Genomic DNA, 7,517 nt, shown 5'->3' with positions numbered 1-7,517 from the left:
AGAGCGCGCGCGTTAGATAGTTAGCTAGTTTGCTCAGTGCAGCTAGCTTGGACTACCTTGTAGCACTCCAGCTATTGGCTGCGTCCCCAGACAGGGTAACGCACCCGGTTATTGTGGCAGATAGCTAACGTGCACACGTGCAGTTAGTGTCTGTGTGCTAAGTACTTCGCGCCAGCTACCTCTGTGTAGGGCGCGCCTTAAGCGAGAGTAGTAGCTAGAAGCCATGCTCTTCAGTTAGCTAGATAGCTAGCTTGCTCCCGTGCAGCCAGTATCTAGTGATGTGTAGCACTCCAGCTCTTACCGTTGCAGGCTTAGCTTGCACGTTAACCCCGTTATTCCTGTTAGCAGAGAGAGGGGGGAACAGCTAGGTGCTGTATTAGCTGTGAGGCTACGCTGGCCGGTTACGACCGGCACAATTAATTTGATGTGTGCATGCCTAAGGGCAGGAGCACGCCGCTCAGGCGTTGCTGGGACCTACATAAATGTAGTGTAGCTTTTATTGGCGTCGGCCCCGAACGGGGCACTCTGAGATTTTAGCTGGGCGATTCGCTAGCTAGGTGAGCTCGCCCCGCACGTTGTGTGGGCCGCTTCTCTCAGTACTTACGCCATCTTAGCCAGCTTGCTTGTCTGCTAAGTGTTGCTTGCCTCGTGCAAATAGCATCTACTAGATTGTAACTCTCTTTGAGGAGTTTCTTCTGAGATTGACTAGCTTCGCGCGCCGCTGGCCTTTGCTTGCGGTCACGCTTGCTTCCCCGTGTTACTCAGGGTAGAGACTCGCTGCACCGGCTTGTGCGCAGGCTTGTGTTAGCGCACGCTTGTCTCTCAGTGCTTATGCTAGCTTAGCTAGTGGCTTCCACGTCTGTTCTCTCGGGTTAACAGGTTGTGGGTATTGGTGCCCCCCCTTCGGGATGGGCTATTGCCGCTTACGTTACCATTGCACGCGCACGTTCGCTAGCCTCCGGGTTGCTTACTGTCTAGCCTTTGCTTCTTGCTAGCCTGCTAGCTTGCTTAAGCAGTACTCCCGCTAATAGGGTGCGCCCTGCGGGAGCTTGCTATTAGTGGTTAGCTCCCTGCTTCCTCTTGCTACTGAGCAGGGAAGGTCAGGGAGGGGATGGGCCGTGTGTAAAACTACTTTGGCCGAGTATGAATCGGCACGTTAAGTGCGTGTTCTGCCTTGGGCACGAGCACGCTGCACAAGCGCCTTGAACCCTCGGTCTTGTCCGCAGCTAAGCTCTTGAGAGCGGACCAAGGTCCGCTCTCAAAGAAGTGTGAAAGCTAGCTTGCCTTGCATAGGTGCAGATAGCAATATTTAGTACTGTTTAGCACAGAACGATAGTATTTGCAGATAGCTGGCGTGCACCCGTGCAGCTAGTATCTGTGTGCTAAGTACATTGGGCGCGAGCTACCTCCACTACAATAGACATACTGCTCCTTGCTGGCACCAACGGCTCATCGCTGGTCGGGAGCTCGCCTGGGGGCCGCACTGTCGGACAAGTCCACGTGCGTCTCGAGAAAGAACGTTACCTCCGCAGTCCCCCCAGCCTGCGAAAGGCGCACGGCAGTGGGGGGGGGGGGGGTTACTTCGATACAACAGCGCGTCAGTAGGCGGAGCTTGCGTAAGAAGTTATCCCCCAGCATGCACAGCTTCTACGGAACTGTCCATGCGGCGGGGGGGCGTAGCCTCTCACGTCCCGCTCCCCCATCAGGGCACCTGATCAAAAGGTCCCGGTGCCCAGCAATATGCTCATGACGGGTTCCGCTCCTTTGGCCACAAGAGACCATCTTGTCCAACAGGCTCGATGCCTGGGAGCATCTATGTTCCCCGTCCCCATTACGGCGCACCCTCCAGAGGGGATACGCTCTACAGGGGGAGGCCATGGACATACTCCACAAGGAGGTTATTCGTTCCTCGCCAAAGGGGCGATTCGCTCGGTTCCCAAGGCAGATTGGTTTTTCTACCACAGGTACTTTATCGTGCCCAACAAGGACGGCTCCATGCGTCCAAAATTGGACCTTCGGCGTCTCAACAAGACGCTGAGGAAGTCCCGTTCCGAATGCTCTCTTCCCCGCCTGTTCAACGAGTTGAGACAGGGGGATTTCTTACTTCCGGGGATCTGGAAGGTGCGTTCTTCCATGTCCACATGGTCAGGAGACACAGGAAATACCTGAGGTTCTCCTTCCTGGGGAAGGCTTACGAGTTCTGTGTCTTGCCTTTCGGCATGTCTTTGAGCCCGCGAACCCTCACGGTGTGCGTGGAGACAGCCTTGGCTCCCCTCCGCGCGAGGGGGATCCGCGTCTTCCTATATCTCGACGACGTTCTCTTAGCGGCCGACTCGAGGGTCCGTGCCACGGAACATACCAAGGTGGTGACCGATCACCGGCAAACCTTAGGGTTTTTGGTGAACTGGCAGAAGAGTTGCCTCGTCCCAGCGCAGGCGGCGGCCTTCCTGGGGCTCGAGCTAGACTTCCTGCGAGCCTTTCGCCAGAGCGACAGGCTCGCACGGTTCGGACAGCAAGCCAAGGACGTTAGGTCTGTGCCCTCGGTGTCAGTGCATCAGTGCACAGTGATGTTGGGCCTGATGGCCTCAGCACTGCATGTGCTCCCGCTAGGGAGGCTACACATGCTCTCGTGGTCCAAATATGGTTCTCAGGCTTCGCCTGGACTCGGCCGGGGACCGTCATCGCAGGGTTCCTCTGACAGGTCAGGCCTGGCAGGCGCTGGCTATATGGGCGGACCCCCGTTATGTCAGGATCGGAGTTAGACGTGTGGATCTATTCGCGGGTAGTTGATGAAGCTGGGGTGTTGTGGAACTTGATGGCTGGGACTGCACAGTTCGAGGTTTGGGAACGGTCGCAGAGATTGCCGAAGTTGCTGGTTGCAGGAGTTGCAGGTTGCAGACGTTGCAGAGATTGGTATGATCCTTGATCTTGATGTGAATTTATGAATCACTGGCGAGGACCTGCAGGAACAGGCCCTTATAGATGTGAATATGACATCACCTGTGTTATGACATCACCAGCGAAAGGCATGAAAGACGCTTATGAATCATGACATCATCAGTGATTGATGACATCATAGTAGGAATGACGACGTCAAAGTAGGAATGATGACGTCATCCTAACAGTACCCTCCCCTCAACGGACGTCACCTGGCGTCCAATGAGGCCATCAAGGATGGCATCTGGGAGACAAAAAATCCGTAGGTTCTGGTGGAGGTGCTCTTCCGCAGGTGGTTAGACGCAGGTGGTTAGGCCCCAAAGGGGGTGTAAGAGAGTGAGGTGCTCTTCAGCAGGTGGTTAGATGCAGGTGGTCAGACCACAAAGGGGGTGTAGGACAGTGGAGGTGCTCCTCCCTAATACAGGATATCGAAGCCATAGATGGACCGATACGTAGATAGAACTTCCACCGGGTCCGGTGGATCCTCTGGGGCCGGCCATCCCCCGGGGCACGATCCAAACACGGGAGGCTGGAGACCATCAAAAGGGTCAAATGCCGCCGTCACCGAAGGCAGAGCCGCAGGGGGATCTGACTCAGCGAGGCCTGCCCTCCCGACCTGTAGCTTGGGGGGGTCACCCACCGTCTCCTCCTTTAAACGCCTCTTATTTCTTCTTGCTCTTGACCGAGGGCTGACGACACTACGGGAACCTCCCAGCATGAAGCTGGAACCTACGTGTTGGTCAAGGACAGGAATTGGCTGCTGCTGGGGTATGGGTTCAGACTCGGCGAGGGGGAGGTCCACAGGTTGTGCCTCAGGTACAGGGGTATGGGTTCAGACTCGGCGAGGGGGAGGTCCACAGGTTGTGCCTCAGGTACAGGTTCAGACTCGGCGAGGGGCAGGTCCACAGGTTGTGCCTCAGGTACGGGTTCAGACTCGGCGAGGGGCAGGTCCACAGGTTGTGCCTCAGGTTGTGCCTCAGGGCCAGCAGACTCGGAGGCCCCCTGCGGGGGGACGGAGCCGATCTGCAGGCAGCGATTGAACTTCCCAATGAGACGATCGACAGTCCTCTCCAACTCGTTAGCTGATGAGGACCCACATTCATTCCGTTACTCTCACCCCCCTAAACTCACTCCACAACACCCCAGCTTCATCAACTACCCGCGAATAGATCCACACGTCTAACTCCGATCCTGACAGTATGAATCACTCAGAAATGGATTTAGCGGGCAAATTTCTCCCCCCAATCAAGGAGGAAGACCCTGAGACGCCAGTTTTCCCGCCGGCCGCTTCAGGTGAACCACCAGGCGAATCAATTGTGGGTCCTCTCACCTTGGAGACCTTGCTGGCAGCGATGTCATCGTGGCAGTCCCGACAAACACTGACCGCAGAGCTTGTTTCCGGCCTGGGTGTGGTACTCACGGAGGCCCAACGGGTGCAAATGCAGCAAACGCTCCATCTTCAGGAACTACTCGACAGACAGGAAGAAGCAAACAAGGCCCACCTGGCCCTGGCTTCCAAGGCCGAGGATCGGTACGCCCTCCTGGTAAAACGGCTAGATCATCTCAGCGGGCTAAACCCCCAGGGTGTCACCCCGCAGCCTCTGCAAGACCTCGCACTTGAGTCAAGACGCCTGATTGCCCACCAGGAAAAAGCAATCCAGGCTCTGGCTTCCGCAGCCGCTGATCGGCACGCCCTCTTGATTGGCCGGCTAGATCGTCTCGAAGCCCCAGCTTCCGAGCGCACCGCCGTTCCGGAGGTTTCCAGACCTGCTACTCTCCCGTCCACAGCGGCCGTTGCTTCTAGCTCTGCCTCTCGGCCGCCCCCAGCTGCTAAGGGGATATTCTGGGGGGGAGTTCGCGTCATTCCAGAGCAGGGGCACCCACATTTGAGTCCCAGCAGCCATCTGTACCGTGATCTGACCGGCAGGGTTCGCATCACACCAGAGGAGAGGCAGCGCCGTTTGGACACCCGGAGCTGCCTGTACTGTGGTCGAGCCGGGCATTACCTCTCCTCCTGCTCCCGGCGTCCAGTAAGTGGTCCCACCGCTCGCCGGCCCGTGGTACTCTCAGTGGATCAAGACTCTACGTGTCCAGCCGAAGAACCTGTACGGTTGGGTAGCGTTCCCTGCAGGACCCAGGAGTGGCAGTGTGTCTCCAAGAGGGTTAACGAGTTGGAGAGGACTGTCGATCGTCTCATTGGGAAGTTCAATCGCTGCCTGCAGATCGGCTCCGTCCCCCCGCAGGGGGCCTCCGAGTCTGCTGGCCCTGAGGCACAACCTGAGGCACAACCTGTGGACCTGCCCCTCGCCGAGTCTGAACCCGTACCTGAGGCACAACCTGTGGACCTTCCCCTCGCCGAGTCTGAAGCCGTACCTCAGGAACAGCCAATTTCAGTTGTTGACCCACACGTAGGTTCCAGCTTGATGCTGGGAGGTCCCCGTAGTGTCGCCAGCCCTCGGTCAAGAGCAAGAAGAAATAAGAGGCGGTTAAAGGAGGAGACGGTGGGTGACCCCCCCAAACTACAGGTCGGGAGGGCAGGCCTCGCTGTGTCAGATCCCCCTGCGGCTCTGCCTTCGGTGACGGCGGCATTTGACCCTTTTGATGGTCTCCAGCCTCCCGTGTTTGGATCGTGCCCCGGGGGTTGGCCGGCCCCAGAGGATCCACCGGACCCGGTGGAAGTTCTATCTACGTATCGGTCCATCTATGGCTTCGATATCCTGTATTAGGGAGGAGCACCTCCACTGTCCTACACCCCCTTTGGGGTCTGACCACCTGCATCTAACCACCTGCTGAAGAGCACCTCACTCTCTTACACCCCCTTTGGGGCCCAACCACCTGCGTCTAACCACCTGCGGAAGAGCACCTCCACCAGAACCTACGGATTTTTTGTCTCCCAGATCCCATCCTTGATGGCCTCATTGGACGCCAGGTGACGTCCGTTGAGGGGAGGGTACTTTTAGGATGACGTCATCATTCCTACTTTGACGTCGTCATTCCTACTATGATGTCATCAATCACTGATGATGTCATGATTCATAAGCGTCTTTCATGCCTTTCGCTGGTGATGTCATAACACAGGTGATGTCATATTCACATCTATAAGGGCCTGTTCCTGCAGGTCCTCGCCAGTGATTCATAAATTCACATCAAGATCAAGGATCATACCAATCTCTGCAACGTCTGCAACCTGCAACTCCTGCAACCAGCAACTTCGGCAATCTCTGCGACCGTTCCCAAACCTCGAACTGTGCAGCCCCAGCCATCAAGTTCCACAACACCCCAGCTTCATCAACTACCCGCGAATAGATCCACACGTCTAACTCCGATCCTGACACGTTACCTCTCGAGAGGTACTCGGGGGGGGGGGGGGGGGCCTGTCCCGCTCAGGATGGTGATTCGAGAGGTACTCGGGGGGGGGGGGGGGGGGGGGGGGCTGTCCCGCTCAGGATGGTGATTCGCACAGACGCCTCCCTCTGGAGAGGGGGTGCGATTTGCGGGCATTTTTCGGCGAACGGCCGGTGGGAGGCTCAGGAGCTTCGCCACATAAACGTGCTAGAGCTGAAGGCGTTTCGCCGGGCTCTGCTTCAGGACAAGCCCACCATCAATGGCGCCGTGGGCCCATTGTTGGTTGGGAGCTCTCTTGGGGACCGCACTGCCGGACAAGTCCGCGTGCGACCAGACTCGAAAGAGAACGTTGCCTCCGCAGTCCCCCCGGCCTGCGGAGGTAACACTTCCAGCGGCTCTCATGTGCTGATTCGCTCGGACAATAGGGCAGCGATCGCCCACTTGAACAAACAATGGGAATTGAAGGGAGCCCCGTGGGGGCGTACCCTTTGGTCTTGCGCTTCAGGAAGGGGGCGCGTAAACTGCGCCCGCCGTCGCGGTGCGTTTTTTCCCCAAATCGGACCTGGTTACGGTGCTGGACGGGCTAACGGGTCATCCGTTTGAGCCCTTGGACTCCGCCGGTTTAAGGGTTCTGTCTTTAAAGACCGCGCTGCTGCTGGCCTTGTCGTCAGGAAAGAGAGTTGGTGACCTGATTGCCCTCTCGGTGCAGCAGGCCTGTGTGGTTTTGGGAATGATGGGCGCAGGGTTACGTTGCGACCTAACCCGGCTTACCAACCTAAGATTATTAGTGTCAGCTTTAGGTCTATGGTCATAGACTTATCAGCATTCTGTCCCCCGCCGTTCAGTTAGAGACGGGTGAGGAGAGACGTTTGCTCATGCTGTGCCCCGTAAGGGCGCTCTCGGCCTATGTGGCCAGGACGCGTTCTTTACGCATTACAGATCAGCTGTTGGTTTGCTTTGGGCAAAGGGCCCAGGGCGGACCCCTTTCCAAGGATCGCTTATCACACTGGATAGTGGAGGCGATCGCGTTGGCATACTCTGCCGTGGGCAAGGTTCCCCAGGAGGGTATCAAGGCGCATTCTACGCGAGGTGTTGCGACATCCTCTGCGTTGTTGCGTGGTGTGTCGGTGGAGGACGTGTGCCGCAGCCTCATGGTCCTCTCATCACACTTTTGTCAGGTACTACAGTCTCGACGTGTCCGGTTCGCAGTTCGCGCACGCGGTGCTGTCGGTGGC

The sequence above is a fragment of the Poromitra crassiceps genome, assembly GCF_964638095.1.
Source record: "Poromitra crassiceps genome assembly, chromosome: 5".
NCBI classification, from domain to species: domain Eukaryota; kingdom Metazoa; phylum Chordata; class Actinopteri; order Beryciformes; family Melamphaidae; genus Poromitra; species Poromitra crassiceps.
The sequence above is the reverse complement of the archived record's forward strand: the minus strand, read 5'-3'. Positions refer to the sequence as shown.